This window comes from Sphaerodactylus townsendi, linkage group LG12 (assembly GCF_021028975.2).
Source record: "Sphaerodactylus townsendi isolate TG3544 linkage group LG12, MPM_Stown_v2.3, whole genome shotgun sequence".
Taxonomy (NCBI): Eukaryota; Metazoa; Chordata; class Lepidosauria; order Squamata; family Sphaerodactylidae; genus Sphaerodactylus; species Sphaerodactylus townsendi.
The window spans coordinates 41,827,803-41,854,950 of record NC_059436.1 but is presented as its reverse complement, the minus strand read 5'-3'; the positions used below and the strand labels follow the sequence as shown (position 1 = coordinate 41,854,950).

General features: G+C 45.1%; 1 protein-coding gene across 5 annotated transcripts in view; it reads left to right on the top strand.

Moving 5' to 3' along the window:
* Positions 1 to 7,043: 7,043 nt before the first annotated feature.
* The window catches only part of TNC (tenascin C), a 94,714-nt gene continuing 74,609 nt past the window's right edge, over positions 7,044 to 27,148 (top strand). For all 5 annotated transcript variants that reach the window (XM_048512550.1, XM_048512549.1, XM_048512547.1 and 2 more), the window contains exon 1: positions 7,044 to 7,359. The gene's annotated coding sequence lies outside the window, so the exon portion shown is untranslated. The remainder of the gene's footprint in view (positions 7,360 to 27,148) is intronic.

Here is a 27,148-nt window from a genome sequence, read left to right as displayed (position 1 = left end):
ATATAGCTGATGCAATCATGCTTAGTCATTCCCTTTGGCTGACTGCTAACAGGTGACTGTAGTTAGTCCTTCAGCAGTCCATTAAGGCAATCAAGGGTTTTGCCATGCAGCTGTTATACCTTCAGCTCCTGACAAGTTTAACTTGCCAGCTACATCAATTCAGCATTATGTGCTTATTTGCTTTATTTACATACCACGTTTCAACCCAATGGAGACCCAAAGTGACTTACATCATTCTCATCTCCTTTGTTTTTTTCCTCACAACAATCCTGAGAGCTAGGTTAGTCTGGTGTGACTGGCCCAAGGTCACCCAGCAAGCTTCCATGGCATCAATGGGGATTTGAATGCAGATTTCCCAGATCCTAGTCTGACTCCTTAACCATTACACCATACTGACTCTCTATTTCCTAGTACCAAATTCCTATGTTCCATCTATTAATGTATTGCAAACAACCTTTACTTTTAGTTTAAAACTGCACCCTTATGGTAGAGCAAATGCTTTACCTGTAGAACATCCCAAGTTCTTCCCTGGCATCTCCACTGAAAGTTCTCTAGTCTGGAGAAAGACCTTTCTCTGCTAGAAAGCTGTTATCAATTTGTACAGGCAGTACTGAGTCCAATGGGGTCAATTGTTTGAGTAAAATAGAAGGCACCTTTATGCTTTGGAACAGTGAAGCTTTGGAAAGCAGAGAGGCAGTTGATTTGGGGCAGAGTTGTACATGCAGGTGGTCTCAGGTTCAATCCCTGGTACCTCTAGGTAAATCACACCAGCTGTGATAACAACTACTGGGCCCTGGAGGGCTGTTACCAGTCAGAATACAATGTACTGACTTAGGGGGACCAATGTGCTGATGGTATGTAAGCAGTGGTGGGATCCAAATTTTTTAGTAACAGGTTCCCAAGTGGTGGGATTCAAACAGTGGCATAGCACCAATGGGGCTGGGCGGGGCATGACGGGGGCATGGCCGGGCATTTGGGGGCTGGGCATTGCTGGGCAGGGCTGTGGCAAAGATGCAGCCGCTGCGCCGGTCCTTGGGTGGAAAACGAATGCATGCAGGTGCAGGCTGTCACCCGCCTCCTGCTAGACTGCTTCAAGTTCTGTGCACTACTGCTGAGGAGCGGAGGAGGGACGTAACTAAGGCAAAAATCATGTGGCAAAATCACCAATTAGTAACCCCCTCTCAGCACACACAAATAATTAGTAACCTACTCTCGGGAACCTGTGAGAACCTGCTGGATCCCACCTCTGTATGTAAGGGAGTTGCATTACAAGAAGGGCTGTAGCTCAGTGATAGAGCCCATGATTTTCAGGCAGAAGGTGACTAGACATATTGAGAACTTCATGATGACCATGTTCACCAGGAGGACATACCTTTCTTGATTGCAACAGCTTGCTTGTGAGCTGAGGCTCAGACTGTTTTATCTTACCTGTATTGTTTTCCACCTGATTCAAGGTCTGGGCTGAACAACTTCAAAGCAGCCACCACATAAAGTCTAGAATGTTTGTTCTTCTGGGGGGGAAGGTGTGATTTGGCAATGAGATCATGAGACATTTATTTTCTTTCCTTGCAGATTTTGTTTTAAGATGGAATGAGACTTCCTGCCATTGGTGTTCAGTAACTAGGACCATGCTGATCTTGTAATTATTGGTGTTCTTGTGTGGTTGGAGAATTTTTGTTGTTCATTCTACCCCACTCTCTTATTACTAAAACAACATGTATTATATGGTCAGTAATACAATGACTGCCCTGACCTGGATGGACCAGGCTAGCCTGCTCTCCTCAGGGTTTGCCCCAGTTAGTAATTAAATGGGAGACCCCCAACGACTCCTAGCTTTGCTATTAAAAGAAAGGCCATGGCCAAACATTTTGGTTAGTCTCTTGCCTTGAAAATCCTTTGGCGTCACCATAAGTCATCTGCGAGTTGACAGTACTTTGCACACACAGTACAATCGTTAAAACAAAGTACGTGTCGGCATGAAGAGCACAATCTTCCAGAAGTCTTTTTGCCTCTGGCAGATGACAGGTTCTTCCTCTTGCCTCTGCAGCCACAGTTCAACCAAACCGTAATTAGAGACATGCACTCAAAAATCTTGATAAATTTAGTAATCAAAATCCAACCCAAATAACACCCGTTCTTAAATGCTATAAATACTTTCAATATGAAAAGAATGGTTTCCAACAATTGGAAGCTTTCTGATCTGACATGAATTTGAGCAACTTGGTAACTGGTTTCATCATTTTCCTCACTCCCATGATGAAAAGCCATCCTTTGCATGTTGCAAAGTTACAAAGACTTTGATGATATATTCTGACAAGTAAGCAGGGAACAGTGGCGGAGGACCGGGCTTTGACTGTGGTTTCAGATAGCCCACCACCAGACATTGTGGTGGGATAGGAGCTTAAGATCTATCTGTCCATCTGTCATTCAGTCTGCCTGTTTCTCTTTCTCTCTCTCTCTTACATACACACACATGTGCACAGAGAGGGAGGGAGGGAGGGAGGGAAGGGGTTGGCAGCTATGTGTTCTTCACAGGGAGCAGTAGAAATCAATATCCAATTGATTTTTTAGCACAGTCAGCCTTATTTCCAGTATTTAAAACAATCCGATTCCATTTCCAATCTGATTTTTAATAATGGTAACGCAAAGCCCAACATCTCTCTACAATGCTGCAGAACTCAAAGGATTTTAGATTAATTCAAGACTGGCTCCTCCATCTGGATTGATTTCACTGGCACACTTGCAGTTCACAAAGAGGAGGGAACAAACTGACAACAGAGATGTCACAAAACCCAGGTTGCTGCCTGTCGTGTCCGTTGCTCCTCACTACATTATCAATCAGCATCCAAGCTTGCCATTGGTTCCATCCCAATGTGCTACTCTCCTGCTATTTACAAGAGCTCCCTTGGTAATAGAGCACATCAAATTCTGGCAGTGAGCTATCTCTGGACAGATGTCTCTGAAGTTGATTGACCTGGCCCTGTGAACAGAGAGCTGGCTTCCTTGCCTTATTTAAAAGGCTGCTTTCAGTTCTGTACAACTTGGTACATGTCAAGCCCTGTGACTGAATCCAGACATAAGGTTACAGGAAAAGAACACATATACACAAACTGAGCACCTGTTAATTATCAGTGGGGCACAAGCAATAAGCTACCTGCAGTTTAATTACAATTTACAGGACTTTATCAGAGAGGCAGAAAAGAGTCAGAGGTGTGCCAGCAAGGTGTGCAGTGCTTTATGGAGGAACCTCACAGGTTGAATTTATACCTGACCTCCCACAGCGTCATGGCAATCAATGTCTTCTGCACTCTCACAATGGTAAGGATGGAAGCTGCAACACTCCATGTTGGAGTGCACAGGATAATCTGAATTTCCCAGAAAAGCCTCCACAGTTCAAGCGACAGAGCGGGGAATCAAACCCGATTCCTCCAGATTAGAATACACCTGCTCTTAACCACTATGCCACTGGGGAGGGGGGCATTCTCAAAACATCGAGCACACAAGGAGTATAGAATGCAGCATGAAGCTGTGAAGCATTGGAGCATCAATTCAACACAGAATGAAAGATAGAGATAGATAGAGATAGAGATAGATTAGACATAGATTAGATATAGATATATAATGCCAGGAATTGTTTCAAGGGGGCGAGGGCTAACAAAAGTGACATGGGGTGGGGGGTGGGGGTGGGGAGGGGGGCTGAAAATGTTTTACCAACATTTTAGGACATTTGTGTGGAAAGGGCCATGGAGGTGATACATGCCCAGAAGCAGAGAGCACATCACTGGAGCATGAAACGCGTCGGGACACAGCTTCTGATAACAAGCCACGTCAAAGCTCTCTCCTCTGTCTGATCCACTCTCAGCTCAGTTTGCACACTATTCGCTCGGCTGCAGGTAAATTGGCCACTCAGGAGAAACATTCAATACCATTAAGAGCCATGAGGTTCTTTTGTAAAACTCCTGGATAGTCATTTTCAGGAATCAAACTGGGCCAGGTAACAGCAATGCATTCAGTACTGATTTTCCACCCAGTTGACACCCAGCATGTTCCTGCCTAATATCCTGAGGACTCTGGTTATAATAGGAAGAAGCATGGTATAGGCACCCACCTGTGGCATCATTTCCTGATCACCAGGTGAACAAACAGGAAACTGTATCGTCGAAGGCTTTCACAGCCGGATTCAACTAGTTCTGGTTGGTTTTCGGGGCTGTGTGGCCGTGATCTGGTAAATCTTGTTCCTAACATTTCGCCTGCATCTGTGGCTGGCATCTTCAGAAATGTATCACAAAGAAACGTTTTCTCTGTGATACACCTCTGAAGATGCCAGCCACATATACAGGCAAAATGTTAGGAACAAGATCTACCAGACCACAGCCACACAGCCCTGAAAACCAACCAGAACCAAATAGGAAACTGAATGGGGACCCTTATGTAAATGAGATTAGCACATTTCAACCTGCATATCCCCAATCTCTCTCTCTCTCTCTCTCTCTCTCTCTGGCCATTTCCGCACGGGCAGAAAATGACGGCCTGGAGACGGTAAAAACACCGTCTCCAGGCCGCCATTCGCACGAGGGGTGCAGCTGCAGCGCAGCCGCGCCGGCCTCGCGCCGCCCGCCCGGCCTGGAGCCGGCGTTTCCCCAGAGCGCTTCCTAGCGCTCTTTTGAAAGCCGCAGTAACGCTGCCTGGCGAGCGGCAGCGGCTTCACCCGACTCCACCGGCACTCACCTTGTCCCTGGGCCTCCCGGCGTCAGCGGAGGCCTGGGGACCCTTACCCTGCGCCGCTCGAGCAGGCGCGCGGGGCCAGGGGGCGTGTCCCCAGGCCTCGGCGACTCGCCGCTAAGGCTGGCAAAATCTTCTGGGCGCCGGCGCTCCGCGGCGCAGGCTGCCCGCCTCTTCCCGGGACCGTCCGTGCAGACCGTCCCAGCGTCTTCGGGTCGGCGCGAGAAGCGCCGACCCAGCCGTTTCCGCTGCCATGCTGAAACGGCCTCTCTCTCTCTCTCAGAGGCTGATTCCGCATGGGCCAAAAACAGCAGTGTGAAAACAGTGTGAAAATGGTGCAAAAGGGTTTAAAACAGTGTAAAAGGGTTTATACTGTTTTCACACTGTTTTCACACCGCTGTTTTTGGCCCGTGCAGAATCAGCCTAATATTTAGTAAATTAATACCCCACCTATATTCCAGATCGCTAGGCAGCACATTACAGCATCTCCATTAAAACACCCTCCATTAAAACATCACAGCATACAAAAGTTGAAGTTATTTTCACATGTTGAGAGGCTTATTAAGGGCACATGGGTTAGTTAAACAAACCTGCTGCAGAGTGTAGAGAGAGGGGTTCATTCAATGGGGTGGGATCACTCTGCGAGGTGTCAGTTTTAAGCACTGAAGATCAACACAGTTCTAGCCAGGTCCAGTCATCAGGGTGCCTTCTTGCACACAGTTGAAATGCAGTTTTAAAAACTCCCTCACCCTGGGAGAGATTGTGGCTCAGTGGTAGAGTGTAGGTTCCCCATGCAGAAAGTCGGTCCAAGCCAGAGCACACCTGACAAGGGAGATGAGAGAGTGGCAGCTATATAAGCTGATATGGCCACTCTAGCCTCCTTTTAGACCTTGCTTAAAAGCTGATTTAAAATGCAGTTACAAGCAAGGAATACCCATTCATCAAGCCTGTTGTCTGGACATTGCAAGAGAGAAGAGGATTTCCACTGTTCCTGTCCTGTTCTGAATTCCAGTTGTACAAGAGAAATCCCAAAACTGAGAAATGCTCAATTCCCCCCACACTTTTGAATCCAAACATTCTTGTATAATCCTTCCTCTGTGTTGCTCATCCCCTTAACCACACAGCTATTTCGTTGCAGTGTTTTTTTCAGTCTTGATGCTATCATCAGTACAATTACATCAAGCTGTTGTAAGGTGGTGTTTTACTGTTGCGTGCATTGGTATAACATCACACACAAAAAAGAGACCTGATTCCACAGCGCATTTGTGCGTTGGTGTTTTGTTTGCTTGTTGCAGTTTATATCACAATTCCTTTTTTTGGTGAGTTGTGTCCCGCTGATCCACAGGAGCAAACTTTGACATTTCACGGATGCGCTCAGCAAAAATGCTACACAAAAAGAATCTGGGCACATTTGCACACATGATCACATTGCAGGTTTCTCAAGGCACATGTGTACATTCGCCATCCGAAGGAAGGCAGTTCAGATAAGGAATGGAAGCAGCAGGATACTGGAAAGCCAATTCGTGAATTAACTTTGGAAAGTTTCCCTTGTTAGCCCGGAATTAAGAAGAAATAAAATGCAGGGTTGTACAAACCCAGAGAACAACAAAGGAAAGGGAAATGGGAAACCTGACTCATTATGTGTGCGTGTTTGTGTGTGTGTATTAAGTAAAAGAGAGGAGGGGTGTTTTTTGGCTCCCGCTAAGGCAAACATGAGCCCTTACAAAAGGAAACAGGCTATCTTTTCTTGCACACATGGCTCCCAGGAATATAATCCCTTCCTATCAGATCTTTGGAAGAAAGAGGAGATCTCCCTTTGTGTCCACCTGTATCTCATCTTTGCAAGAGGTCTGGCCTTCATCTTCTGCTCTCCTCATCCCAGGCGAGCAAACGCAAAGGAGAGGAACGTTTAATTCATATCCCCTTTTGAGATACAGCAACTACCCACTAAGTCTTTAATTCGTGCTGGGAAACCAGTTCTCGCCAAGACGTGACACAGTTTAAGGAATCAAGACAGTTCAGTGGGGTTCTTGGTCTGGAGTACTTTTTAGGGGGGGTTAGGGTTTTTAACGTAACGTAATCCGAATTTACCATCTCCCCCTGGATTACCACTCTGTTGTCAGGAAAATATTCTCCCTTTCTGAGTCATTTGCTGCTTTGAGCTGACTTTCCTTAAACCACCCCCCCCCTTTAGTAGGGAGGGAAAGGGGGGGAGGCTATTTCCTCCTCCAGCCATAAATTACATGCAAATGTCTTTTGTGTCTCTGCCTCCTATATATATGTGCATGGGAGCGCGTGTGCCTTTCACAAGCGCGCACGGGATCCGGAGGGAAGCTGTGCCTTTAATTTGCCAACTGAACGCTGCTGAGCGCTTTGCCCGCAGGCATCCTATTACAGGAGACTGAGCTCTGGAGCCAAGCGCAACTATATAAACCAAGAGAAACAGCCTACTCTGACCGCCCTTTGCCTTACCGGCCAGCATCTCTCATTCTTTCCCCCTGAAGCCCACCTATACCCTAGCAGAGGGAACTTTTCCAAGTTTCTTGCAGGGCAGAGAGGCGCGCGGGCTTTGGAGCATCCCATTTATCTTATGGAAACCTGGCAAAGCAGGACCTAATTCATATCAAAGGTGAGCAGGTAAGGCACAGAGAATGAGCCCCCCTTCCCCAGAAAGGCGATGATTCAAAGAACAGATCCCATCTCTCAAAGCTCTGTCTTTTCCTTCTGGAGATGTTTCAGGGTTTGGGATGTGTTTTCCCCCCTCTTTACACTGTCAGAGGGGATCGAATCTGGATTTCCATGGTGCCGCTGGGATGCATGAGTGAGCCAATGAATGAACGAATGAATGAAAGGAAGGCTGAAAGCTATCATCAAAGATGCAGAGGGCCAAAAATGACAGCAGCTTAAGGAAAAAAACACAGGTGACAATGGTTTTGTGGGAGTCTGTTCCAGGGTCCCAAAGTCTGAGCTATTTTTGGAGATCTCAAGGAACTGAGAAATCTATGGAATTTCTGCCTGGGGGGCGGGGGGGGGGGAAATGCATTAGTTAATGCAAAAAGCCATTTCTGTTCCTTTGGTTAGAGCGGGGTTCCCCCTTCCAAAAAGTACAGTTACGTGTGTATGTGCTGTCCAGGGCAAAAGATTAGAAGCAGAGTTTTGGCACAGATCTTTTCATGTCTAGGACTGGAAGCAGGAAAATGTCTGAGGGTTGAATGAAAAGCATTTCTTTCTATAGTTCAAGGAATGAGCTGCTTTTTCCACATTTGGTTGTGTTCCTTGCTTATTTAATTCCGCTACAACTTTTGTACTTATTGACTGGCTGAATAGAACATCTGTGCTGGTTTGGATCCGAGGAACTGAATAATAATAACAATAAAAGAATAAGGGTTTTGTAGCATTTGGCTTAGTTTAACAGCTGGATCTGACTTGGAAATGTGCAGACTTTTTCCTGTGTTTTTCATGGCAATCTGTAGAATTTATGATATGGAACATTTGTATTGCTCTCTTTTACAGAACATGTTAAGCCTTGCATTACATACAGCAAATATAAGTCTCCAGACTCTATCCTGTACATGTTGACTAAGAAGTAACCATCACTGAATTCAGTATTGCTTGCTCCTATGGAAAAGTGCTTAGATACACAGCTTTAAGTAAGAACTATTATACACCACTTACAAACCACAAGCACAGTTTGGTTAAGAGAGGCTGAATTCTGCCTGAAGCTAAATTTAAACTGGATTTTAAGGTCCTGGCCTGGGTGGAGGCAGTTTGCCTGGTGTAATGGTTTGCATGTTAGGGAAGACCCAGGTTCGAAAACCTGCTCAGACCTGAAGTTCCTTAGAGTGACACCAAAGATCACTCTTCTCAACTTGGGTTATCTCACAGGTTGTCGTGGTGATAAATTAAAGGAGGGATTGCCATCATAATTTATGCTATCCTGAATTCCCTGATAAAAAGGTAAAGGTAGTCTCTTGTCCAATCACTGGGTCATCACATCACAACGTTTATGAGGCAGACTTTGTTTATGGGGTAGTTTGCCATTGCCTTCCCCAGTTGTCTACACTTTACCCCCAGCAAGCTGGGTGCTCATTTTACCAACCTCGGAAGAATGGGAGGCTGAGTCAACCTTGAGCCAGCTACCTGAAACTGACTTCCGTCGGGATCAAACTCAGGTCGTGAACAGAGCTTTGACCTCAGTACTGCAGCTTACCACTCCGAGCTACAGGGCTTGGAGAAAGGACAGAACAAAAAAAAAATCTGAAGTCCCTGCTCCAGAAAACTGTGCAAGGAATCTCAAGGGGAACTTTTGTTGTAAGTTTTAGTAGGTGAAATGGGAAGAACATTGAAAATCCCAATATGCAATCATAGCTAAGCCCTTTCAGTGGGGAAAGTGTGTAGCCTGATCCTACGCACATTTGCTTGGAAGGAAGCCCCCACCCACAATTTGCTCAAAAGGGTTACTCCTGAGTAACTGCGCATAGGGAAACAAGCCTCAATTGGAACTAACACACATCAAATCTTGAAAGTATTGGTGTGTAGGGTACTTTTAACCGCAGGGGATTAGGACTTCCAAATGCTTACATTGTCTGGTTTTTGCCCTATACTTCTGTATGGATATAAACAGACTATATCTGTTTGTTGGAAAACTGCACCCACCCATGTGGAAATCTAAGCAAAACCTATTAGGTATTGCATTAACAGTGCAACCCTGTGCAGAGTTACTTTGATCTAAGCCAGTTGAAATCAATGGGTGTAGACTGGAGTAACTCTGCAAAGGATTGTAGTGTAAATGCCACAAGAGAATGGATCAGTTTGTAACTTTCTTGATACCTGCAGGCTTTTGCTACTTTATTTTACTTCCCCCCCCCAAAAAAAAATACCCAGCATGGAATGAGCATAGCTCTTCCAGAAATAACTTATTTTTGCAATGTTCTTGGATTCGTTGGAAGTGTTGAGAAGAAAATGGGCAGGATTCTAAGCCAGTCATTTTTTGCTGGCAGAAAACGTTGTCTGGATATGCTGCATGGTAGCCAGGGAATCCACAGGAAATCTGCAATAGTTCATTGACAGATTAATGGCTATGGAGATAAGAATGGGGAATTGAAAGAACTAGGAGTGTAATGGGATAATTCTGATCCTTTTTACTGGGGCAAGTGGGAAGAGGTATCCTGTCGGGGATCCCACTGCTCAGAACAAAACCAAGCTTGGATGGAAGAAAATGTTGAAAGTGGTTGTCTTGGATGGGATCCCACAATGTGAAAATGGGGTGGGGGAGTCAGTTTATATATTCAGCAAAATAATGCACTGAAGTTGTTGTTGCACTAAAATCAAACAGGAATCCAGTGGCAACTTAAAGACTAACAACATTCCTTCCAGCATGAGCTTTCATGAGTCATTGCTTACTTCATCAGATGCAATGGACCATCAAGACTCATGTAGAATACATTTTGTTAGCCTTTGAGATGTTACCAGACTACTGTTTAATTTTCCTGTGTCAGACTCGCACAGCCACCCTTCTGGATTTATTAATTTCTGGGCTTCAGCCTGGGGGCGTGTTTGCAAGGAGGGGGTTGCATATTGGCTACATCTCTATAAGAAGAACAGCAGGTCAGAGAAAAGACTGGATGGAGTTCCTGTCTTTGGCATGCTATGTGTCTTAGTGCAAGGAATAATGTTCCCCATTTGCTCCTCTGTAGGTCGGTTGGAATGTTGGATTATGTGTTTCCATAAATCAAGATGCTCCTTTGGGAGATATGTGGGGAAAGGAAATTATTGGGGGTCAGGGGGGGGGGGCAGAAAAAAGGTGAAATGGAATATACTAGTGTACTTATGGGGAGCTTCTCTGCTTGAAATGTATCCCTGTTCAGCAGAAGGCATCTGTTTAAAGGGTGTGGTGGAACAATGGCTTCTTTGAGCTAAAGAACAAAATAATAATGGATTTTCCTGTCTTACCCTCAAGAACTAGATGGTTACCATATTTGGGAAAGATTGACTCTTCTGGGAACATCACAAAAGTCCTGCTGGATCAGACCAAAGATCTATCTAGTCTTGCATCAAAGTGGCTAACTAGCGGGGATGCCAACTCTGGCTTGGGAAATTCCTTGGTGTTTGGGGGTGGAGCCTGGTGTTTGGAGAGGGAAGAGACCACCTCAGGGTATAATGACATACAGCCCACCTTCCAAAACAACCAGATTCTCCAGGAAAACTGATCTCTGTAGCCAGGAGATCACTTGTCATTCTGGGAGATCTCCAGGCCCTACCTGAAGGTTAGTAACCTTACTAACCGGATCCCATTTGGAGGGCTTACAAGCAGGGACACAGATGATAATGCCTCCATCCTGAGCAGCTGACTCTCTCTGAAGATGGAGAAGATGGTTCACAGGCATACTGCCTCTGCACACATACCTATCATGACTAATAGCCATTGATAACCTATATCCCACTAATTTATTGAATATATATTAAAGTCATCTAAATTAATAAATTACTAACGCAGTGACTTCCATAAGTGAGTTCTTTGGGAAGTGAAGACATTTGTCTTTTCTGTGTTGTTGACTAACTCCAGATTCTAACACAATCGGAGATGAAGAAAAAAGTTCTCTATGAACTTCTTCTAAACTGTGTATAGTTTTATGAGAATATATCCAATTCAGGATGTGGTCACTGAGACGCTACTGAACTGGAAATCCAGTAACAGTTGGAATGCCCAAAATCATCGGCTGAAGGGTTCCAGATGCACCTTAAGGGAAAGCAAAACAGCTTTTCAAAGGATAGGAACATTTGGTTTTAGAATTCTGACAGATTGTGAAACTTCCATTATAAAAAACTGATATCTGATTTTACTGTGGGGCTGCTTCTTTTAATCTTTAGCTTCAGCTCTGATGCAGTTTTTTTAAAAAAAATCCACTATACATCCTCAAAAATATTGTAAAACACTAGTTATCTGGAAATTTTCCAAGGAATCCCCAGGTTATTGTAATTTGTTTATTTAAAAGCAGATACCAATTTTCTGCCTTCCAAAGAGGTTCTCAGAGAGTCTCCTAACAATTTGAGTCAGATTTTCAAACAACCTAAAACACAAAGATACACAGCCTGAAAGATAATTATGTTTTAACGGGCCTTTTAATCCCATTATGTAAGTTGCCCTGGGACTTCAGTGTAGGGTGGGGTATAAATGGAATGAATAACTAAAATGCATCAATGAAATCAATGAAATGCCAACATAAGAGTGGAGCAAAGAGCTTCACACAATCCAAGCAGAACCATAAACAGTTGGCTAGCCAAGGTTTTTGACAAATTCTTGATCAATTCATGATCTCAAGGGGGAGAAATTTTGATAGCCCTCTATCAGACTTCTGTGGGAAGGGGCTGTTACCAAAAGGGCCCTGCATCTTATATCTATGGCTCATTCCGTACATGCAGAATAATGCACTTTCAAACTGCTTTCAGTGCTCTTTGAAGCTGTGCAGAATGGCATAATCCACTTGCAAAAAGTTGTGAAAGTGGTTTGAAAACGCATTATTTTGCGTGTGCGGAAGGGGCCTATCAGTCTGCTAAGTCAATCATAATAAAGCTCTTGCAGGTGGTCCCTTAAATAAACAAGCTGACTCATTCAATCCTCTGTCCACTTCAGGCAAAGTTTAATTTTGTTTAAAGTTACATCATGGTAAAGATAAACATAATTTCTATTCTTGCTATGAATTTGACCTCTGGCTTGGGAAATTCCTGAAGATTTGTGAGAAATATGTGGCGAAGGACTTCCAGTTCCACTCTGTGCATACCTGTAATGCTTCCATTTTCTCTCAGTGAACCGAGCTCTATCATCTGGAGATCAATGGTAGTTCTGGGAGAACACCAGCCTCAATCTAGAACAGGGGTAGGGAACCTGTGGCTCTCCAGATGTTCAGGAACTACAATTGGCCATGCTGACAGAGGCTGATGGGAATTGTAGTTCCTGAACATCTGGAGAGCCGCAGGTTCCCTACCCCTGATCTAGAAGTTTGCAACTCTAGCTGTTGTAAATAGAAGAAAAAGAAGCTGGTTTTTATATCCTAGTTTTCTCTACCTTTAAGGAGTCTCAAAGCAGCTTCCAATTCCACACCACAGACATGTGTCCCACTGGAGAAATGGCTGCAATTGGAGGGTGGACACTATGTCATCACATCCCTGCCGAGATCCCTTTTCTCCACAAGATCTACCCTTCTCAAACTCAACCCTCAAATCTACAAAATTTCCCAACCCAGAGTTGTCAACTCTAGTCTGCTGTTAAATTACATTCAGAATGCCCTAGATCCGTGGTGGCGAACCTTTGGCATTCCAGATGTTATGGACTACAATTCCCATCAGCCCCTCCCAGCATGGCCAATTGGCAGGGGCTGATGGGAATTGTAGTCCATAACATCTGGAGTGCCAAAGGTTCACCACCACTGCCCTAGATCATTATACTGAGAGCCAGCATAGTGTAGTGGGAGGGGAAGGGAAGGTTATAATAAACCACTTTGAGGCTCCTTATGGTTCAGAAAAGCAGGATATAAAACCAATTCTTCTCCTCCACCCCCCCCCCATGAGAACCCAAAGAAATACACAGCCCAAACAAGAAAACGAGGGAATAGCTTCTGATTACTGAGCAGTAAGGTTGTCAGACTCCAGGTGCGTCTGGAGATCTCTTGGAATTACAACTGATTTCCTGATGATAGAAATCAGTTTCCCTGGAGACAAAGAGCAGCTGCAATTCAGCGCGGCTTGCCATTGCTGCCCAGGAAAGGGCGCTGGGAAGAGGCTCCGCTGTGCCCACCCTTAGTAGGGCAGAAGGCAGGCGGCAGCCATGCCCACTGTGGGCAATTACATCAGCAAAAGGGGAGGCCAGGAGCCTTTATAAGGCTTTGCCCGGCCCTTTGGCCCCTCCTGCTAGAGAAGAATGGAGGGTCAACTGGATACTAGCATTATATTTTACTGAGATCCTCCTTCTTCCCAAACACATAGGCAGTACCCCAAATCTCTAGTATCCCCCAAGCAAAAATTGGCAACGCTACCAAGCAGGTCTTATCTCTCCACCAGCTGACCTTCTTTCCAGTTCTGGTTGCCAATTCTCAGACTAAGGAATGAAAGTCAAAATGAAGATAGACTGATGACTGTATCCTCATTCTTAAATGCTAAATTGTCTACATTATTTATTTATTTATTTATCCCAACCGAAGGGCTCTGGGCGGGTTACAACAAGCTTATCACATTGAAATATGGCTCTCAGCTCAAACTGGCTGAACACATCATTAACAACCAGAGACCCATGCTGGAAAATGATACTCTTCTCACAGTCAATGGGAAGCAAACCTTTTCTTGCCCAAAGACAGTCTCCAACTGGGGCCTGCAACAAACCAAGATCTGTCCTCATAGCCTCTCATTCACTTGTTCATTTGCCAATGTTATACATGCCCTCCAACGTCAGCAGTGCCCTTCCACACGAACATTGCACTAGATTTTTGTTGTTGTCTGCTGTTTTCTTGTTTGTGTAGCCTGTGTTGCGCAGTTGTGAGAAACCATCTCTATATATATTTTTTTAAAAAATGGGGAAACACGCTATATTAGGGCAGGATTCACTGAACAAGAACACTTGAGGAGGGCAACTCGAAGAGAGCAACCATGCAAATCTGAGCAGATTCCCCCGGCTCCTTGGTACTTTCATTGTTCCAGATATTTGCTGCATTTAACTCTGGTATAACCAACAGAATTTCTAAAATTAATCCCACAATTGGCCACAGGTGCCTGTTCCTTCAGATCATCTGCATCTCTTCACCCTTCTGTTACTAATGTACATCTGTGCTCTGATAACACACTGCAAAGCAAGCAGTTTTGCCTTCATGTGTGATTGCTTTTTTGCACAAGTCTTAACGCCGTGAATCAATTCATGGCTGATGCATGCCGAAACCAAAAGCTGCGGCTTGCGGTGCATGCACAAAATCTCAGCATGACTTTTGGAAAGGAAAAAGGAACCGATGGAAAAATTCCTAGTGTATAAATGTTGCTTTTGAAACAGGACCAGAAAATGTGTAGCTCGTACATCCAAGGAGAAAGTTGGATAAGGAAAATGTAAGAAATTCCCAGTTGTCTGTTTACCAGCGAGCTCTGGAAAATGATGTGTATCTTATTCCACATTCAAGGGTGCTGTCGGTAGAGCTGCCGTATTCTCTGCTTGGACACGTTCCGAGTCAGTGGCATATGTGTCTCACATGTGGGAAAAGTTAAAAACCAGGCACACGTCCAGCAAATCATGAAATCCCCCTCCCCTCACAGTCTTGCAAGTGAGATGTAAATAACCAGCAGAATGGGCCGCTGCTCCACCTGACAAGGGGGTGTCTGTCTGGCCTGCAGGATGTGTGGGGAGGATGCAGGAGGAGGACAGCTTAACGGTTGTTTTGCTAGGTTGTAAAAGAAGACTTGACGTGTTCTGAGTCGTATTGCCTGGGGAAACCCGATCCATGCACACCTACCGGTGAACACATACATTTAATTATGTGGAAACTTGATCTTCCTTTCCTGAGCCAGTTTCTCATTTAATTAGAAAATGTCAGGGAGCTTTCTGAACTTCCAACCAGGAAAGCCTTGAGTGGCTATAGCTGCACATAAGATTTCAAAAGCAATGGATAGGAATTTGAAGAAGAAGAAGAGTTTGGATTCATATCCCCCCTTTCTCTCCTGCAGGAGACTCAAAGGGGCTTACAATCTCCTTGCCCTTCCCCCCTCACAACAAACACCCTGTGAGGTGGGTGGGGCTGAGAGAGCTCCAAGAAGAACTGTGGCTAGCCCAAGGTCACCCAGCTGGTGTATGTGGGAGTGTACAGGCTAATCTGAATTCCCCTGATAAACCTCCACAACTCTGGCGGCAGAGCTGGGAATCAAACCCGGTTCCTCCAGATTAGATACACGAGCTCTTAACCTCCTACGCCACTGCTGCTCCTTATATTAGAACTCTTAACAAAGGCCTGGGACTGGTTATTCCATTTGCAAGTGGTGGCAAATACCAATTTGTTACTGTGTGGTGACTGGAATGCCCTTTGATCATCAATATTCTTGGAAATAAGGGTGAATTACATTCCCTCGTTGGTCATCATGCATCATAACACTGCTTGAGCACCTAAAGGGATCCATGTGTTGCATGGATCTCTTTGGAAGAGAATGAGTATCAGGCCTCTTCCGCGCATGCAGAATAATGCCCTTTCAATCCACTCTCACAATTGTTTGCAAGTGGATTTTGCTATTTCGTACAGTAAAATCCAGCTGCAAAGAGCACTGAAAGTGGATTGAAAGGGCATTATTCTGCATGTGCGGAAGGGACCTCAGAATCAGAATCCTGGTTACCTAGGAAGTGAAAACAAAGGGGGACAATATCAAATAAACCCATATTCTTTCTTTATTCATTACTACAATCGTTGTGGGCACCTCTGTGGCAGAAAGATGGCATATTTGGTGCCTCCTACTTCCTCCAAGCAGAAGGAGGTGGGAGAGGATCAGGGGTACTCAGTTGCTAAATTATGATTGGTCCAGGCATAGACTAGCCCACATGAGGAATCACAAAACCATTCAGCAGCCAAATGCTACCACAACAGAAATCCTGATGCTTCTGCCACTTCCATCTTTTTTTCTAATCTGGATGTTTGGTACATTGCAAGGTTCTCTCAATCAAAGATTGCTGCTGCTGCTGTTGTTGTTGTTGTTGTTGTTGTTGCTGCTGCTGTTGTTTGGTTTGTTTATAGCATATCTTTCCCCCCAAGATGCTTGAGGTAGCATATATAGTTTGTGAGAGTCAGTACTGGGTAGTGATTAAGTGGTTCCTAATCTGGATAATTGGGTTGGATTTCACACTTTTCCACATGATGCCTTCTGGGCAACATTGGGCCAGTCACAGTTCTTCCAGAACTCTCTCAGCTCACCACCTCTGAATATCTCCTGACTTGAAAACCCTATGGCAGGGGTGTCAAACTGATTTGCTTCAAGGAGCAGATATGACATAAATATGACTTGGTCAAACTGGGTCATTGGTCAGGCAGCAGGCTCATCAAGCCAGATTGGGAGTGAGGGGGAGGGTGTTACCTCAGCTTGCTCACAGGCCTGGTAAGCCCTCCCAGACCCCCAGACTGTATGTTTGACACCCCTACCCTATGGGGTTACCATAAGTCAACTGTGAATCAGTGGTGCACACACACACCCACACACACACCCACATCCCCCACACACACACAAACGGTTTTACAACAAACGTGAGAATCAGACTAAGTTGAAAGAAAGAGATACTGTGATGGTCCAATGGTCACTCCATGACAGAGTGGAGGTGTAAACTTAGATCCTCACAATCTGACATTAATATTAAATCCCACAGGTGCTAGAGGATCAGTTAATCCAAATATCACTTTTATTTCTGGGTGCCTGTGTATGTTTCCTCCCCTCCTTTATCTCAATGAAATGGCCAGCCAAGGAACTGAAATCCCATCCACTTCTGTTGCCAGAGAAGGCAAATTCTTGATTTCACAGTATCTGACAGAACTAGGCCAAGCAACCATCAAACTAGAGAGGGAGGGTAGGCATGAGAGTCTTCTAGGAACTACTTTTGTGGGGAGTGCTAGAAAGAAAGATCTTTTTTTTTTGCTCCTGTAAATTTAAATATGCTAGTACCAAGGACAGAGGAGTTCTGCCCGGGAAAGAAATACTAGCAGAGTAATCCATGGATTATTATTTTTTAAGTAAGTGAAATTCCCTCAAGAAGTCAGTACCATAGAGCGGAACCATTTAATGACATTCAAGGTTGCTTTTCCTCCTTGTTCAGGTCATTAGGGAAGGTGATTCTCGAAATGTTTCTTGCAGAGTTAGATTATACATATAGCTAAAGGAAAGCTCCTTTCCCAAAGCTTTTGACAGCTGACTCTTGAAAATCCCACTCTTGAGTATGGCTGAGGCAGCGCTTTTACTTAGGCAAGGACTTTCAGTTCAATGAACAAGTGTGTTAATTGTGTTTTTGAGATATAGTTAAGTCCAGAAGAAGACTTAAGCACAGTGATCCAGCGCTGGAGTGAATTTCAGGACACGTGAAAGTAGAATGTTTCTGGCAGTGCATGGAATCAACCTGCAAAGCAAATGGGTGGGGCCTGCTAAGTGTGTGGCAATGGGATGGATTGATGTGGTTGTGTAGGTTGAGGTGTCTTGAGGAGGAGGAGGAGGAGGAGGAGAAGAAGAGTTGGATTTATATCCCCCCTTTCTCTCCTTTAGGAGACTCAAAGGGGCTTACAAACTCCTTTCCCTCCCCCCCTCACAACAAACACCTTGTGAGGTAGGTGGGGCTGAGAGAGCTCAGAAGAACTGTGACTAGCCCAAGGTCACCCAGCTGGCATGTGTGGGAGTGCACAGGCTAATCTGAATTCCCCAGATAAGCCTCCACAGCTAAAGCAGGCTAATCTGAATTCCCCAGATAAGCCTCCACAGCTAAAGCAGGAAATCAAGCTCGGTTCCTGCAGAGTAGAGTACACCTGCTCTTAACCACTACACTACTGCTGTTCCTAAGGCTTCCCTGTTGAAGTGTAGAAAACTTTAACAGCCATAAGTTCAATAGCTTCACCACACTTTACACACTCATATGCCAGAGAGCCCAACCTTATCAGCTCTTGGAAGCTAGGCAAGGTTGACTATGGCCAGTACTTGAATGGGAGACCACCAAGGAAAACTGCTGGTCTCTTGCCTTGAAAACCATATGGGGTTGCCATAAGTCAGCTGTGATGTGGTGGCACTTTCCACCACACCACAAAAATGGGGGAGGGGGAAGCCATGTTTGTTGCTCTCCATTCGCTGCAAGAAGTTCAGGATGAAAGTGTGAGGAAGGATTGCGACAAGGGAATTTACCTCAGAAGGTTGTCGAGGGGATAAACTAGAGAGTGGAGTGCCGCGTATGCTGCCTTAAACTTACTGGAGGGAGGGTGGGAAGAAGGAGACAGGAATGAACAAATAGTAAAAGAATTAGTGGTTCAACATCAGCTTCTCCAGAAGATTATCTATGGTGGTGTGTTTTTGAAAGGAAATGCTGACAGTCCTGGAAACGAAACAGCAGCCTTATGTTTCAGATTCACATTAGTTGCTGTGATTGATTCCGGGGGTTGGGGGAGAAGAAGAGTTACAAGGCCTGTAAGTATAAGCTGAGCCTGTAAAAGGACTTGGCATAATTCAGCGTGAAGTCATTGAAAGAAAAAAAATGAGCTCCCAACCGAGGGTAACTTGGCAAAGGAACTTTCCAAAGATGAGCTTGGAAAAGCTGAAGATTTTTGCCAGCTGGGCATATTCTTGCCTGAAGGAGAGGAGGGAAAAGGAATGGTGGGAAATGCAAAGATCGTGCAACTTGAGGGATGAGGAGAGCTTCTTTGAAGCTGGAATGCAGGCTGGAAAGCAGTTATTTTCAATGCCCGGGCCATCAAAATGAGAATCACACTTTCTGTTGGCTTGCTGTGATTTATGAGGGGCCGTGAACATATATGAAACTGACTTATAAATAACCTTTGAACATCAGGATTGTCTGCTCAGATTGGTACCAGCTGTCTGGAATCTTAAGGACAGGTCTTTCATGTCACTTACTGCTGGATCCTTTTCATTGAAGAAGAAGAGTTTGAATTTATATCCCAATTGGCTTACAAAGTCCTGCCCTTCCTCTCCCCACAACAGACACTTTGTAAGGTAGGTCGGGCTGAGAGAGTTCTCAGAGAACAGTGACTAGCCCAAGGTCACCCAGCAGGCTTCCTATGTTGGAAATAATTCCAGTTCACCAGGTAAGAGTCCACCACTCATGTGGAGGAGTGGGGAATCAAACCCGGTTCTCCAGATTAGAGTCCACCAGTGTTAACCACTGCACCACACTGGTGTAGATGCTAGGGGCTTACCCTAGGACCTGTTGCATGCAAAGCAGAGTGTGACAAGCCTTTTTCCCCCTCACTAAGGTTGCTATGATTTTGGGGATTGAGGTTCATTTTGAATGATAAATCTTCCCCTCAGTTTCTAGATGTTCTACAGGTAGTGAGTGAATAGGCTTTGGGTTTGCTGATGTGAGGTAAATGTTGTGGTGCACAAGGAGATATATTGAGATCTCTGAGGCTAGATTAATATGTAAACAATTAAGAAGATTTATTCATTTGCAGGTTGGTTTTAAAGGAACAAACCAGAAGCACAGGTCTCCGGGTAGACAAAGTCGAAACCTGGTGGAGGCACAAAAATGTCAACTGGTTATGATTTCAGAGACTAGTTAGACTTTCCTACAAGCTTTCAGGTACAAATAGACTTTTGTTGACTGCTGGGTTGGATCCTCTCTCAAACACAGGATTTCACCCACACAAGCCTGTTCGTTCCCCAGAGTCCAACTGAACTGTACAAGATCTGCTGTTCACCAGAGACAGACCTAACAATCGAGTACTCTCATCTCTCTCGGAGATGGTGTTAAACTGCTCAGCCCCACTACAAAGCAGATCTGCCCTTCACTATCTGCTCTTTTTCCTGAGCTAGACCTAAGCTGTCACTGCTCTCTCCCTGAGGCAGAACTCCCTTCTCCCTTCTCTGGTATTCCCTCCAATTTCTCCTCCCCCTTCTTGAAGGTGATAGCAGCACTCTTATGGACTCATCGGAGTATCTCATTTTCCCTTTGGGGGCAGGACAGCCTCCTGTCCACCACACAGAGGTTCTTGCACTGATCCTGGTGAGCCACAGCCCAAGTGACCTGAGAAAATCTATATTTCCAAGGATCCTGGGTTCTTGGGACACAGTCATTTCATTATCCTGGGTGCCAGAGAGGAAAAGATACCTGGTGGGTCATTTCCCTAGAGGGCTACTGCGGGGGGTAGGGGTGGGGGGGCAGCAATAAGGTGACCAGAGTGGCCCTTTCCAGTGGTTGCTAATGCTGCAGGATCTGTAGGGCTTGCCCCCAGGACTCAGCAATGATGGTAACATACTCCCATTCTATCTTTGTCTACACTTGGATCTAAGCCATACCCTGCAGGGACCACTTTGCTCAGCTTCCTCCAGTCTGCTTCTGGAGTGAAATAAGGTTTTCTGAGAGGAATGGCGGTCTGTCTGGATTACAGCCCAGATGGAGCAAGTTCATATTCCAAATCAGGTTAGAGAGAATTCCAGGGACATCACTAGAATTGCTCCAGTTTGACTTCTCGGTTATAGACCCATCTCTCCACTCAAGTTAAGCATTTTGTTCTGGGTCTCTTAGTTTTAAAAAAAAAACATCGACCCAGACAGCAGAGGCCTGATCTCCCAGTAGCTTTGATCTTGGGCCTTCCAGAACATGACATCACCCCTTGGAGGAGTGCTAGACATTATAATGAAGTGCAAATGACACTTTGGATTTTATTGGGTGGGGGGAGTCTCAAAGAGGAGGAGGGCGGGCCAGTGTTTAGAACCGGTCATGGAGCAATCTTCCCTGGGCCAGCGAAACACTGAGAGAGAATTTCCGATGCGACTGGAAAGAAAAGCCAACTGGGGGGACGGGGGGGGGGGGGAAGAGAGAAAAGCAGTGGCTCTCTTTTGCTTTCCAGGGAGTCATTTCGTGTGGCCTATTTCTGCAGCACAGTTTCCATTTTTAGAACAGAGCAGGCTTCTCCGCCTTCAGCCTGATTGTGGCTGCTCACTGTGACCCACTGTTTTCAATCTATGGCTTCTGTCTAAACTGGATTTGCCTGAGGTGGGATTTTGTTTTGTTTGTTTTTTGGTCAAGCCCTGGAAATGACAGTAAAAGGAAGGGCTGCATTGCCCCTCAGGGTAGAATTTCCCAGGGAGCAATGCATCCTACCTGCTTCTATCATTGGATTGGATTTCCACTCACAAATCACACACATAACTGTTTGGCCAATTGCTTTGCACCCTGCTGGGCTGTTGAATGCAAAACCGAGAGCACCCTGCTGACCCCCTTGGCTTTGTTTATTCGTTTTCTCATCGGCAACTTGCCATAAACTTGATGGCAGGCTGTGGACGAAGCCTCCGGTTTCCAGCCCGAGTGAATTTTCCAGTTTTTGGTGGTCTGATTAGTTGTGCTGGCTTGATTCTACTAAAGTGAGCACCTAACTAGGTCCGGGGTGCTTCTGAATTCTTCCCCAGTAGGAGTTCTCCCCAGAATATGACATCTGACTTGTCCGTATCACACATAGGAGTTCATTTCTATTTCTTTTAATAATGCATTTGGCATTTTTTCCCTTCCTTTTTAGCAGTCAGCGATGATGCTAATTAAAAGGAATATGGCTGAACCGAACTGTTTGCTTCGATGTCAGAGTCTGTCCCCTCTTTTGGTGATCTTTGAAGAGGATATTAGAAGGGGTGGTGATGTCCTTGTTCTGCAACACTGCAACTGCCAGGTTATTTCTGGCATGCATGCTGGATGGACAATTCTCCTCTTGTGAACAAAAGAGGGAAAAGATCACACAACGCAACATGATTGCATCCTTCTGCTTTAAGTGAAGCAAGGCATGGTGGACTGCATTGTGTGAGCTTTCCTCTTTTCTTGTCAAGTGTTTTGCCAAGGAGAGGGGGAGAGATTGTGACGTCATAGTGAAAAGTCAGGATTTTCTCCCCTCAAGAAGTAGATTTCTTTTTATTTAAGGAGCAGCAGTGGCGTAGGAGGTTAAGTGCTCGTGTATTTAATCTGGAGGAACAGGGTTTGATTCCCAGCTGCCGCCTGAGCTGTGGAGGCTTATCTGGGGAATTCAGATTAGCTTGTACACTCCCACACATGCCAGCTGGGTGACCTTGGGCTAGTCACAGCTTTTTGGAGCTCTCTCAGCCCCACCTACCCCACAGGCTATTTGTTGTGATTGGGGAAGGGCAAGGAGATTGTAAGCCCCTTTGAGTCTCCTACAAGGAGAGAAAGGGGGGATATAAATCCAAACTCGTCCTCGTCCTCCTCCTCCTCGTCCTCCTCGTCCTCCTCGTCCTCCTCCTCCTCCTCCTCCTCCTCCTCCTCCTCCTCCTTCTTCTTCTATTTTGTTAATGGGGGGAATTGCATCCTAGGGATGCTTTTGAAATTCTCTTCCAAGTTTCTCCCTGGGTTTTGAAGTACAGAATCACCTGATCTGGTTTCCAAAGTGGAACGAACCACACTAATTCAGTGCAGCCCTAAAATCAAATCTTGGGAGAACTTCACAAATGGAGATTGCCTGAAATGGATTCTCCAATAGGAAATGTAGGATGATGAACTGTGTTTCTTTCTGTCGGCGTGTTTGACGCCAACCCAACTTGGCTAGCATCCCAAGAAGTTACGTGGGGTCTTTGACAGCCGAAGGCCATCAGCCGTGACCATGAATCTTTCTACTGGTCTGGGTTATGTCAGATAAACTCCGAGTTCTTTATAAACACAGTTGCTTTGAGTCTAATGTTTAGGTAAGTAGCACCAAGCACTGCATTAAGTAATGGTTATATTTAGCCTGCCAAATTTTTGGAAAAGCCATGTTTCTAAACATAAGAATCAACGTGCTCCTAATAACTCACCTCTGGCAATGAGACCATCAGTTTAGTTCCACATGAATAAGCGGCTAGCTTCCATAATTCAGAATTAGTCACTCCGTGCTCATGTCTCAATGCTTAATCTCATGTAATTCCTATTAATTGTGTATAATTAGAGCCAGATTCATGATCTTTCTCTGTTGGAGATACCCCATTAACAGGAGATGGCAGATGTAGTTAAGTTCTCTATCCCCCCAGGTTGCTTTTCAGGAATAAAAGTGGCTTTCACAAAGAAAGCATTCATCTTCTTCTAGCAAAAAGAGATGTTGACTTTCTGCCTGCCCCACTTAAGGGTGATTTTGAATTACTTTTCCCTGCTGTTCCAACCACAAAATCTTCTTGACTTTGCTTCTTTCTTGCTTTAGCTAAACTCAGATTCCTTTATTTTCATACTGGTTCCCCTTTCGGCGCACTGATCTTTTTTTTTTCCTGGAAAAGGTACACAACATGAATTGTGCATGAATACATCAACATTTTATATATTACACCAGGAACCACCAATGTGGTACCCTGGAGCACTAGAAAGTCTGCTGATGAATTTCTGGACCGCACCCACTTTCTCCTTCCCCATCGCATAGTCTCATAGCATCTCTTTCCCAAAGTAAAGAGACAATTCTGGCTTTTCTCCACTTCACGAGAGAAGGAGGTGCTTCAAACCTGACCAGGAGACATCATCTTTGGGTCTGCAGAGAACCCCCATTTGTAAAGAGGGGTTCCCTCCATCACAGAAAGAGCCTTGACTTGGAAGCGCTTAACATTTTTGTTGACCCTTCCATTGTTTTATGATTGGATCCAGTCCCCAAGGGCGTGCATTTTGTGATTGGTCCGGTCCTGTCCTGTGCTATGGCACCCCTTAAGTGCAGTGGTTCTCGACCTTCCTAATGCCGCGACCCTTTAATACAGTTCCTCATGTTGTGGTGTCCCCCAACCCTAATATTTATCCATTTTACAAATGGAGAACACTGATAATCCATTTTACAGATGGAGAACACTGATGCAGAGAGTCTTAGGCGACCCCTGTGAAAGGGTCATTCGACCCCCAAAGGGGTCGCGACCCACAGGTTGAGAACCGCTGCCTTAGTGTATGCCAACCTCAAGTTAGTGGCTGGAGATCTCCTGGGGTTACAGCTGATCTCCAGGTGACAGAGATCAGTTCACCTGGAGAAAATGGGCACTTGGGAAGGTGGACTCTATGGGTTTATACCTCACTGAAGTCCCTTTTTCCCCAAATCCCACCCTCTTCAGTCTCTATCACCAAAACTTCCAAGTATTTCCCAATCCAAAGCTGGCAACCCTGCACCCACTGCCTGTTCTCAAAATCCCAGAAGCTGCCACTATTTAAATATGGTTAAGGATTCCTGCTTTGTAAGTGTAAATATTATAAGTGGCATGCATGAAAACCACATAAGATGTGTACCGCAGACACACATTATAAAACCTCTGTGTCCGTAGGAAGCAGAGAACCAACACTGTTGATAATTACAAATCAATTAAAAATAATCAAAATAAGAAATCTGTTGGATCCAGACTAAATTTTCCATCAACGGATGGAAATTTCCTGTTTCCTCCCTCTCGCTGTAACCCTCTGATCTCCACAAAACCCCGAAGGAGAAAATGGTAAAAATGGTCCATTTAAGTCTGCTGACTCCTCCCCACCGAGATCCTTTTATTGGAAAGGAGCCTTGCAGGATTGTGGAGAGGGGCCCAAATTCTCCAAAGATTGCAGGTGACAAGATTGCTTACACAGCTGGAATTCCTCAGTTCCTACTCACAACCAGGATCTTCTGGAGCAGAAGGCTTTTCTATCATGCTGTTGCTACGCAGGGGTGACTCGGTGAGAAATATCGAATGATGCACACATTAATCAGGCCTTAGTTTTCAAACAGTGCATGCGGCTGAGGCGTCAGGATCAAAATGGCTTTGATTTTGCTATGACTGACCCTCATACTTTTGTATTTCGATATGACTATCCCTCATACTTTGGATGAATGATGGCCAAGCAATATATGAGGCTGTGAGAAACCCGTGAAAGATCTTGCCAGTCTTATCCTTCTAATTCTGCTCGTCTTGTTCAAAATGGAAGGACATCCTTTTCCATCTGCCTCTCCCATCTTCTAAAGAGTCACTAATTCCTGACGGATGATAGCAAGAGTTGCCAACCTCCAGGGAGTTGCTGGAGACCTCCTGGGATTACAATAGACCACCAAGCGATAGAGATCAATCCATCTAGAGAAAATGGCTGCTTTGGAATGTCGACTTTATGGCATTAGACCCCAAACCCAGAGCGGTAGTGAGGGGGAACTGCACCCGGGGCACGTGCATGCCCTGCACCCCCGCCACGCCCCCACACCCAGTGCAAGACACCCCCCATCCCCTGGGCGCTACGCCACTGCCCAACCCCCCTCCTCACCCTCCCAATCTTCAGGTATTTGCCCTCCCAGAGCTAGCAACTGCAATGGTTAGGCCTGCCGAGCCAATGGAAAAGTCAGTCTTTCTGTCTTCCCCTCTTTCTCTCTCTCTGCCTTTCCAGTTGATAACCCTGGAAGGGAAAATGGATGCGCAAAGAGAGGGTGCCTGCTTCCTTCCTCTTCTAGGGCTAAGGGGATTGTGGGACAATTGTGGTTCCAATCAACAACATTTAAGCCAGAGGGCCTTCCTTTTAAATTTTATCCCAGTATTACTTTAAAAAGTTTTTTTTTCTTTACCGTTTGCCCCAATTTGAAAATGGTTTAGGGAAAATCAGTGAAATGACCCATTAAAAACAAGCAAGCAAGCTATGAACCAAAGCACAAAATTGGTACAGGATGACTCCTCAAACTTCTTCTTCCAATTAAATGTCAGAAAAAAATTCCATGAGGAAAATGCCAGGAGAAATCGGAACTGGCCTACTATAGGGCTAGATAAGGAGCTGGAAATCTGTTCATGGAGCTCCAGTGTGGTTAAGACCAGTGGCATCTAATTTGGAGAACCTGTTTTGATTCCCCACTCCCCCTTAACCTTTGGCCAGTCACAGATCTCTCAGAACTCTCTCAGCCCACACGGAGACAGGTAATGGTAAACCACCTTCAAACGTCTCTTGCCTTGAAAACCCTAAGGTGTTGCCAGGAGTCATCTGTGACTTGACAAAGTATACACATGCATAGGAAGGGTGTTTTTTTTAAAAAAAATGTGACTGTGGTTCTCCGAAAGGGGATTTCTCCTTTTCTCCCTTGCCCCTATGCTAAAGTGCCAGCAAGGCAATGCCCCTGCTTCCAGAATATCCACATTGTGTATTCCTCAGGGATAGGTGGAGGATGTTACTTTTCTCATTCCAATTCTTTTCCCACTTGTTTAGGGACACTGAGCAGAATCTCATCTCCCCCCCCCCTCCTTTTTTTGTGATGGTTTCATGCCGTGAATGCCTTTTGAAATCTGATCCAAGCCAGGGCATCATTATGCCTTGTAAACAAAATGTCTTGCTTCATTCCCCAGGCAAATTCAGCAAAGCATTTTGCTAGATAGAGTTTTTTTCCCCTCTCTGATGTGATAATCAGAAGCTGTTATTAATCTAAGAAAACACACAGAGGTACAAACCAAGAAGCATGCAGAATAGGTAAAGCTGCCAGGTAGTGATCTCGGGCTCACACTTTAATTGTGTGTGTGTGTGTTTATTTATTTATGATAGTTTCATGCCACCCTTCCCTTTCAAACTCAGGCTTTCATGTTACTGGGTCAGTACAGTTGCTGTGTTTCCACCCAACCTTTAATGTGCCTCCAGCCAGCCCCTCCTACTCCCCTGATAATTGCAATAAGGGGACATTTGTTTTGGCCCATAGCAGTTAAAGTAAGGCCCCTTCCGTACACACAAAATAATGCGTTTTCAAACCACTTTCACAACTGTTTGCAAGTGGATTTTGCTATTCCGCAC